Source organism: Cricetulus griseus, chromosome 4 (genome assembly GCF_003668045.3).
Source record: "Cricetulus griseus strain 17A/GY chromosome 4, alternate assembly CriGri-PICRH-1.0, whole genome shotgun sequence".
Taxonomy (NCBI): domain Eukaryota; kingdom Metazoa; phylum Chordata; class Mammalia; order Rodentia; family Cricetidae; genus Cricetulus; species Cricetulus griseus.
Genome location: NC_048597.1, coordinates 154,984,767 through 154,995,515, shown reverse-complemented (window position 1 = coordinate 154,995,515; position 10,749 = coordinate 154,984,767). Strand labels below are relative to the sequence as shown.

Below are 10,749 nucleotides of genomic sequence, written 5' to 3'. Positions count from 1 at the left end.
TCTCCCAAGTGCTGGGGTTACAAGGGCATGCTACCTCACCTGGATCACAAGGTTCTGTGAATCAAACCCAGGATTTTGCACCTGCTGGATAAGCACTCTACCAACCCACCTACACCCCCAGCCTTTGTTGTTACTGTTGTTTGCAAGACAGGGCTACTTATACTTGTAGTCATGTTGGCCTGGAACTCATAGTAGCCCTCCTACCTCAGCATCCCAAGAGCTGGGATTCTGGGTATGAATCAAAACACCCAGCTAAGTTTCATTTATTTCTGAACCAAAAAAATGTTCAATTATTTCTTCACCATTTGTGAAAGATTTTCTTTTCTCCACAGAATTTCTTTGATACCTCTGTGTAAATTCAATCAAATATGTGCAATGCCAGTCTGTGTCTAGAATTTCCATTGGATGTTTCAGATGTCCATCCACCAATACAACACCATCCCAACTTCCATAACTGTATTAAGATGGTAAAGCAAACCCCATACTCATCCTTCAGATTTGTTTTTGTTTTATAGGTTTATTTTGGTTCTTTATACTTCCATATATTTTCAGAATAAACCTACCAGAAAAATTCCCAGGAGTATGACTGGAATTACATTAAATCTATAGATTAATTTATCAAAAATTTTCTTCTTAATGTCTTCCTGGTCATAAACAGCCTATCTTTTCCATTTGCTTGAATCTTCTTCAGTTTCATTCAGCCGTGTTTGATGATTTTTTTTTCTGAGCACAATTCCTACATATCTTTGTTAAAGACTTACCTGAATATTTCACTGTGTATAATACTATTATATCTGAAATATTCCCTGCCTAGTCAATGGCTTTTCTGACCACTGGTAGGTATAGATACAGTTTATTTGTATATAATGACCTAGTATCCTGCAACCTTGCTAAGTTCACTTATTAATTCTAATAAGATTTTTAGCCTCATAAATTATCAAGCCATTTATTATACAGTTTCATTTCTTCCCATGTCATCTATTTCTTTTTCTTGCCTTATTCCCAAGGCTATGGCCTCTAGCATACTTTGCAACAGTGTAACAAAGGTAAATATCCTGGCAGTTTTTCCTGGGCTGTGAGCATGTGTTAGAGATTTTACCAGTAATGGTAACTTTAGCTATATTTTTAAATAAATACATTTTATCTGACTGGTTGCATTTTTATAGCTTCCCAAAGTTTTGAGTGGATGGAATTTTTTTCAAACAATTTTTGAACACTCTCTGGATCCAGTCAGGATCCAGCTTAACCCAACTACAGCCACTGTGGTTGTAATTACCATTCTGTCTGCCAAGCAACCTTGGCATACATTTCACATGCTGGAAGATAAACAAAGTCATTAAGAGTCAGCCCAAGCATTCTATGCCAGGCCTAGTTTGTTGCTTACTTAATATGCGCCATGAGGTTTTGAAAAAGCCCAGGTACATTTCCATTGGCTGGGACTCTGCTTTGCCCAGCTTGGTATGTAAACCTCTTTTCTTTCTCCTGCTTCGAGTTATAAGAATCCTCATTTGCAACTGTGCAAGACACACTTATAAGGGGCTGGAGAGATAGCTCAGTGGCTAAGAGCACAAGCTGCACTTCCAGAGGACCCAGGTTCAATTCCTAACACCCACATGGCAGCTCACACCTGTCTGTAACTCCAGTTCCAGGGGATCTAACACTGACATGCATGTAGGCAAAACACCAATGAACGTAACATAAAAATAAATAAAATTAACAAAAGACACACTTATAAGTGTTTGTAAGTCCCTTATAAGTTATGATTTGTGCAACCCACCTCTTTCTTCAGGCTCTCCAAGCCTTTTGCCTTTCACAGATAGTTCTTTGGGAGGGAGCATTGAGACAGGGTTTCTCTGTGTAGGTCTGGCTGTCCTGGAACTTGCTCTGTAGAACAGGCTGCCTTCAAACTCAGAGATCCACCTGCCTCTGCCTCCTAAGTGCTGTGATTAAAAGTGTGTGCCACTACCACCCAGCTTCAAATGCATTCTTGACTTGCAGTTTTCTACTCATGGTTGAACTATTAGATGAAACTCCATTGTGGAGACGGGGGAGATGGCTCAGCTGGTAGAGTGAACCCCTGAAGCTCATTGGCCACTGAACTTCAATTCAGTGAGAGACCCTACGTCAGAGAAGTAAATGAAATGTGAGCAATAGACCCCGCAGACATATAAAGACATAGACATTCACCCATACTAACAAATGAATGCAACATACATACACACACAAAGTGTTTAGATACCAATGTTTGTGTATTACTGTATTTAGTATGAAATTAAATAATATAGCTTTGCTGGGTGGTGGTGCACTCCTTTAACCCCATCATTTGGGAGGCCAAAGCAGGCAAATCTCTGTGAGTTCAAGACCAGCATGGTCTACATAATGAGGACATCTAGGGCTATGTAAAGAGACCCTGTTTTAAAAACAGCAACAACAAAAACAAATATAATAATAATAAATTATGTATATGCTTTAAATAACTTAGGGTAAAAAATACTACAACAGAAATTTAAAAATATCTTAAACTAAATAATAATAATAATAACAAAGCATATAAATTTTTAAAAATCTTATAGATTTGGATTCAATTCCACTTTGGTCAAAATACATACTTAATAGAATTTCCATTGCTTCTATGATTTCATTTTGCCTTTTGGGAGTTTGAGATGGGGCTATCACTCTGTCACCCAGGATGGCCTTAAATTCAGTATGTAATGCAAACTGGCCTTGAACTCAAGGCCATCCTCTAGACTTCCCAGTTCCCTAGTGCTAAGACCATAGCTGTGAGCCAACATGCAGTTCAGCTTGAGAAATATGAGACTTTCTTTTATCCAACACATATGTGACTTATCATGATATTTTTGTTTGTTCATTTCTGTTATGTTTTATTTTTGAGAAATCTCATGTATACCAGAACTCACTATGTAGCCAGGATTAGCTTGAACTGATAGTCTGTCCTCTGCCTCCTGAGTGCTGGGATTATAGCCGTGTACCACCACACCTAGTTTTATGTGGTCCTGAGGATCAGACACAGGACCTTATACATGCTAAACAAAAAAAAAATATCAACTGAGCTACATTCCCGGCCCTGGATGCATCAGAGCAAGTGTTCTGTGTACTCTTGGGGGAAATGGGCTGTTATGTGTAATATTTCTAGAAACGTCAATTCAGTCAAGGGAGTAGGTAGTAGTATTCAGGTTTTCTGTATTCTGACTGAATCTGTGTCCAATTACACCATCAATTACCACGCAAAGAATAAAATCTGCAGCTGTAATTGTGAATTTCTCTATTTTTCTCTTTGTTCTGTCAGTTCCTGCTTCATGTATTTTGAAGCTCTGTTATTAGATTTGGTACAGATTATAATTATTATTATTACTAGGCTTTAGAACATGTTGGTAATTATTGTGATTCTTTAATGTATTGACCCTTTTATCATTATGAAATATCACTTTCACTCTGTCTTGAAATCTGTTTCATCTGATACAAATATAGCAACTTCAGCCTTTTTATGAATTCTGTTATCAAGAAGAGGAGAAGTGAAGGGGAGAGGAGGAGGAGAAGGTGAGAGAAGAGGAAGAATTTTAAGGACATGGCAAGTTAGAAATGTGTGAGAGGGGCCAGGCTGGCAATCCTCAGTTCTCAGCCATCCTTAGGCAGAATGTTCAACTTACTTTTCAGGCCCTTTGATATTGGACCTCCTTGACTGTAAGTCAGTATTGGCACTAACCACATCTGTATTTGGCAGCTCTTGCAACACTGTAACAAATACTTGAAAAATGAGCTAGGGGAGGAAGTATTCATTTAGCTTAAATTCCAGAGATTTCCATCTGTGGTTCTTGTGTCCATTGATCTTGAGCCAATGGTGAAGCTGATCATCATGGCAGCGAGACTACACACAGAGGCTGGTCACCTCCAGTGGACAGGAAGGGAGTCAGGAGAATGCCTGTTGGTGGGCTTTCCCAAATCCAGGTCTCCCAGCTTAGGGGGATGGTGCCACATACACTCAGAGTGGGTCTTCCTCCTTGGTTAAGTCGCTTTGGACACATGCACTCGGAGACACAACAGAAGTGTGCTTTAGCAATCTCCTAGGTGATTCTCAATGCAATCAGGTTGACAGACAGCTGTCACAGCATTTTATATGGTCATCGGAATGCCTATGTTACTGTATGATGAGTAATTAGATACCACAGCCAAGTCAAGTGTACCCATGAACCAACACAAATGGCATTTCTTTTCCATCCAACTTGTATTTAAAGTGTATCTCTTGTAGTCAGTGCATACTTAGTCTTGCTTCTATCTCCAGTTGGATAACCCATACCTTTTAATTAAAGTGTTTAATTCATCCATTTTGTATCATCAAATGTAATTTGATGCAGTTACTGATAAATTTTCATTCAAGCATGCCTTTTCCTGTTTCTTTATTGTTTTGTTTTTGTTCTTTATTCAGGCTCTAGTGCAGCTCACACTAGCCTTGAACTCTGTGTAGTTTCTGACTTTTGCCCCTACCTCTCAAGTACTGGGATTGCAGATTTATGCCACCACCCCAGACTCAGATGTGTCCTAACTAGCTGACTGATGTTAGCTAGGCAGGTCACTCACTTTGTACAGTCTCTGCCAATGATCTACCTATAAGTCCTCTGTTTCCTAACATCTCCACTCCACTGGTAAGTCTACTGGATGACATTTTTATTTTATTTTTTAGTGGTTTTCAGCTATAGAGTTTTCATTTGGTTCTTTAACAGAGCATTTATTTCTCTCCCAGGATCTCTTATCTGCTCATTCATTATCTATATCATTTCCTTTAAATTATCAAACATGTTATTGTTCCTAAACAGGGTTTCACTTTGCAACACAGGCTGGCCTCAAGCTCTCAGTCACTCTGCCTCAGTCTACGGCTGAGACTGCAGGTGTTTGCCACCGGGTCCAGATGTTGAAAGTATTTTTATAGCTGATTTCAAATCTTTATCCACTAACCCCCCAAACCAGGTCATCTCTGGGTTGGGATCAGCCAGTGTTTAACCTGAGTGTGGGCAAGTGACACTTTGATGTTTGTTTGTATTCCCAGTGACTTCCAATTAGATATTGAGCACCATGATATGTCACAGAGACTCCGAGTTTTGTTATAGTCTTCTGAAGGATCACTTTAACTCCAGATGTTGGTTACTCTGGCTGGACTCAAACTTCAACCATCTCCATAGTGTTAAACAAGGCATGCCATCTTTGCTTTGTTAAAGTCTACATGTCACTTTTTGTGTATGAGATTTCCCTCACGGGCTTGATAATTTAGCTTACTATCTTAGTAAGCAGCAAGGGCTTGAGCTAATTTTATACAAACATATTTTGCATTCCTTTAGAGGTTCAACCCCTCTCCAGCACCTTACTTTTGTAAACCCTACCCTGGTGTTCTTGTTGCCTCACTTTAACACCTCAGACTAGTAGAGCTGCAAATTTTGCTCACAGATTCATTTCAGTTTCTGCTTGCTTTAGATTGTCCTTTGACGTTTGCAAATAGTTTCAAAATGTTAAGATTTTATTTACAAAGCTTTTCCTTGTTGTACAGAAAGTAAAAATGTTGTTACAATTGCAGTGTAACTGGCAGCCGGCATGGTCAACTCACCAATCACAGCTGTCACGATACAGCAAGAGTCTTACACGAAAACCTAACAACATTTACAATTTTGGGGGTTGGCAGTCCCCAGGCGTGTGGTGGATTACCAAGGGGCTAAATGGAGGAAGGAGGAATGATTTAGGAACTATTCTTTGGCTCTTTGGGTGGGGGTTCCTGGGCCTTGTATCACAGCTACCTTTTTAAAACAGCTACCAAAACCATGAGCAGTCCAACCAATACTCAACAGTTCTGTTTCTTGCAGATTGTTTCGGGTCTTAATCATCATCTTCTTCTTCATCTGTTTCTCTCTTTCTCTTTTCACCTTTTCCACTTTCTTCCTCATCTTCTTCATCTTCATCATCTTCTCCATCATGTCCAAATTCTTCCTCCCCACTGGCTTCATCTTCATCATCTTCTCCTTCTATATCTTTGTCTTCATCGTCATCCTCCTCAGCATTATCCTCTCCTTCACCATCCTCATCTTCGTCTTCTCCTTCTTCGTCCCCTTCCTCTTTGTCCACACCATCCACCTCAGCATCAGAGTTGGGGGCTTCCTCGCCACCATCAGCCTCCACATCCCAGTCCTCAGGTGCTACTCATCCTCCCAGCATAGCCATCCAGACAGGACAGCTGGGGGGAGCTTGAAGACACTCTCTTGGTAATCATTCAGATTAGTGACCCCACAGCCAAACAGATCCAGGCTTTTCAGACAACCCAACTTTTTCAAAGGCTCCAAGGTGCTGATAACTTTCGGTTTATTTCCACTTTAGGTTTAGATGTGTGAGGCTTGGAAGTTCTTCTGCTAGTCTGTCCAGACCGCCAAAAATTCTATTATCACTGAGCTTAAACTTTTTCAATTTAGGTAGCTTGGGGAGATCTGAAACTGAAAACAAGCCTATATTTACTCTAGGTTGACAGATTCATCTGCTAACCCCTCGATTTTTCCATCATTCGCTTTTGCAGTTGTCCAAGACAAGTTCTCCAACAGCTGCCGGGGTCTGATTCCTCAGCTCCAGGTGGATCCTCTTCTTCATGTCCATGTTCCCCTTGTCCCCCTCTTCAAACTTAACTTTCTGTGGCGGGGGCAGAAGAGGAAGAGGCGAGGGCCGTCTGAAGGAGGTGGCTGGAGAGACCGGGAGGCGCCATGGTCCCGAGCAGTGTGCAGTGTGCCATCAAGTGGAGCCCAGGGAGCCAGGTTACTCCACAAATACTTGCTTTTAAAAAATACTTGCAGCTGGGCATTGGTGGTTCACGCCTTTAATCCCAGCACTCGGGAGGCAGAGGCAGGCAGATCTCTGTGAGTTCGAGACCAGCCTGGTCTACAAGAGCTAGTTCCAGGACAGCCTCCAAAGACACAGAGAAACCTTGTCTCGAAAAAACCAAAAAATAAAATAAAATAAAATAAAAAATACTTGCGCAAGGAACTGAAGAGATGGCTCAGTAATTAAAAAGCACTGAGTGTTCTTCTAGAGGACCCAGGTTCGATTCCCAGCATGGTGGCTCACAACCATCTGTAACTCCAGTTCCAGAGGATTCAACACCCTCTTCTGGCCTCCTCAGGCACCAGACATCCATGTGGTACACAAATATACATGCAAGCAAAAAAATTATACACAAAATATAAAAATAAATAATTCACTTTTTTTCCCCAATGTATTTGTTTACGGTTGGAAAACTCAGTCAGTTAAGTGCTTATCTTGCCAGGACTGGGACCTGAGTCCAACCCTCACAGCTCATCTAAAACAGGTGAGTTCAGTGTCACGCCCTATGGTCCCAGCATTGGGGAGCTGGAGTCAGGCTGATGCTGACCTGCCAGCCTCACTGAGTCAGCAAACTTAGGGCCAGTGAGAGGCCCTGCTTCAAAAAGCAAGGAGGATTTCTGGGGGATGTAGCTTGGTGGCAGAGTGCTTAACCAGCACATGTGAGGTCCTAGTTTCAATTATGCATAGTCCGAGGTGGGCAAACACAAGGTAAACAGTGTGGATGGCATCCGAGAGTAACACTGAAGATAGACCTCTGACCTACAATCCCATGCACACACATTAGTACCCACTCACTAGGTGTGTGTGTCCAGATTTTAAAACTGTTATCTTCCTTGGCTGATTGAGGTTGAGGAATTGATGTAGCAAAGCTATTTTTCCATTACTAGAAGCCAAAACTTTATTATTCCTTTTGGCCCAGAGGAAATGGAGGCCTGCCATAGAAATGATGTGACTGACTCAAGTCATAGGACTAATTATCAACGTTAGCATCCAAGTCCTGCCTCCATGGGTGATGGGAGAGAGGGTCCTGTTCTAGTTTGAAATGCTCCCATTTCTCTCCCTCTTCTCACCCTACAAACAGTTTTATTCTGTCTCTGATACCAGATATGAACACGCCACAGAACACACGATGGATCAGCTATTCATGAACTGAGTTTGTCTTATTTCAAGACAACCAATAAAGTGTCATGGTGGCTTTGGCCACACCAGTGTGGTGTGCTGGTGGGGTCAGCAGCCCCTGAACCTAACAGGTTCATTTTGATCACAAATTGTACAAGAAAGCAGAGGGTGCTACAAATAGGGTGTAGTTCTAAACCTGCTACGTCATAGATATGAGCTGCTATCATTCCACTCATTACTCGGAACTTCTGTTTCTGGTGTGTCAGGGTCAATGTAACTCACAAAGGTACTGTATTACTCTAAAGATCAAAGAGAAGTATGTTGTTTGCAAGCTGTGAGGTTCACAAATGTGAGCTCTCCTCCTCCTCCTCATCATCATCATCATCATCATCAGGCCAGGATGGCTAGCAGTAAACCTAGCCACACAAGATGGGTTTGCCAGCATATGTGCCAGGAGAAGCCTCCAAGGATGCCCTTCTAAGAACCAAACTGAGTAGTAACCACACAAGAAGAGTAGAGAAGTGACCCAAGGGACTGTCCACAAACAGGAAGCAGAAAGGATTGGGAAGCCTATATGTTCAGGCACAGAAACTAAGATGCATGCTGAGCAGCAGGATGGACAATGCTCATTGAGAAACAGACAGGTGTGGTGGCTCATATCTATCATCCTAGCACTTGAAGCTGAGGCAGGGGGATTGCCACAAGTTTGAGGCCAGTCTAGGCTGCATAGTGAGTTCAGCCTGAGACCCTATCTCAAAACCAGAAAAGAGAAAAGCAGCCTGAGAAGGCACACTCTGTCTGGAGAAAGACTATGAGGGTTAAAAAGCAATCACCAGGGCTGAAGAGATGGCTTAGTGGTTAAGAGTACTGACTGTTCTTCCAAAGGACCCGGGCTCAATTCCCAGCACCCATATGGCAACTCAAACAGCCTGTAACTCCAAGATCTGACACCCTCACGGACACTGAATAAAAAGCAATCTGTGTCAGGAAGAAGGGGACAAAGACAAGGTGTTTGCCATCACCCAGCAGATCCTGGGGGACAGCTACAAACACCCCGATGCTTTGTAAAACAGAGAAGCACTCTCTCCTGTAAGGCAGAAGAGTTCATGAATCCTCCCCTGGGGACCTTCTGGATACATCTCACAAGTATGGATGAGCCATCTCTAATTCTGAGAAGATATAAATCCACACACCAGACACATGTGCATATGGCTAACCCAAATCCTGCACATCCTCTACACTGAGTGAAGCCATAGCCAGTGTGCTTGGCACCAATATTAATCTGATCTCTGTGTGTACATGCTGCAATATCACCATAATTGGAACTGTGTCTTGCAGCAATGTGAGACATTTATACCCTACTTTACCTGTATGCTTTCTTATTCGGGTTTCTAGAAGTTTATCATGAGTCAGTTACCTGGGGATGGATTGTCTCTGGTTGTGCCTCGGATCAGAAAGCAAGATAGGTAATTGTGACCCAATCACCCACATATATACTCCAGGAGTAAAAGCATTTTGGGCCTGGCATGAGTCCACCAAGAACTCAGCTGTAGGCATGGTGAATGTGGATGTGGTCACAGCCTAGTGGTAGGGTGGCCCATTTGAATGAAGCCTCAAGACAAGCACATCCTGGGGAAAGGTCCTCTGGAAGGCAAAAAGGTCTAGGATCCAGCAAGTGACAACTTGAGGTAGTAACAGAGAACAGGGGGAGGTCCGAGACCTGTCTCCCACCAATAAACACATGCCATTGAATTCTTGGTTAATCGGTTGGTTGGTGTTCTTTGCCTGTTTTAGTTTTCTGACATGGAGTGTCGCACTGGAGCCAGGACTGGCCTTGAATTTGCAGCAATCCTCCTGCCTTAGCCTCCTCCCAAGTGATAGAATTACCAGCACAAGCCATAATGCCGGTATTTTATGTGTTGCTGCCTGGAGGAGGGAATGGTTTTGCTTATTCGTTTGTTTTTGTTTTTGAAACAGGGTCTCACTCTGAAGGCCAAGTTGGTCTTGAACTTGTTGCAGTCCTTCTGCTTCAGTCTCCCAAGTGCTGGGGAGGCATGAGCCGGTTTGCCCAGCTGGTGTTTGTTTGTTTGTTTGGGGGGGAGGGTTGTTTGTTTTTGTTTTGTCAGGGTCTTGCTATGTAGCCCAGGCTGGATTTGAGTCTATAGTAACCCACCTGCCTCTGCCTCTGGGATTACAAGAGTGTTACCACACCCAGACACACCCACTGTTTTCTATAAGCAGATAGCCCTGGTACCATCACCACTGGGACCTCTCTACTGCCCTGGCTGCTGTCTCCTCAGTACCCTGGCTCACTCAGATCAATTCTCCCTACAGCCCCCAAGAGGGATCGTTCCAAAACAAAACTGCCTTGTTCACCACCTCCCTCCATCACACCTTGCCTGACCTAAGTCCCTGCAGTAGCCTTCCACGGCTCTCAGGAGACAGACCCCCAAGTCCCTAAGATGACTCACAGCTAGGCAAAGTCTCACTGGCCCTCCTATGCTGAGTTCCACACAAAGTGTTAGTGGTTAGTGAATGAATGGCCGTCGTCCACCAGTGACTTGGTTCTGAGTGTCACCATCACGGCACCTGCGTGGGGAAGCAAATCAAATTACTCAGTCCAAGGGGGAAAGGCCCTGTTCCAGCAGTAGGCATCTTTTTTGCCTGAATGAGATGTAGAAAGAACGGAGACAAAAGGCCAAAAAAAGGGGTTTGAAGAGGGGCAAAGGAGTGGGAGGGCGTGCGCCCCCGTGCTATGAGGCG

The 10,749-nt window shown here is 43.0% G+C and overlaps 1 pseudogene; it reads right to left on the bottom strand.

Moving 5' to 3' along the window:
* Positions 1–5,760: 5,760 nt before the first annotated feature.
* On the bottom strand, positions 5,761–6,645 carry LOC100759093 (annotated as a pseudogene).
* Positions 6,646–10,749: the final 4,104 nt, after the last annotated feature.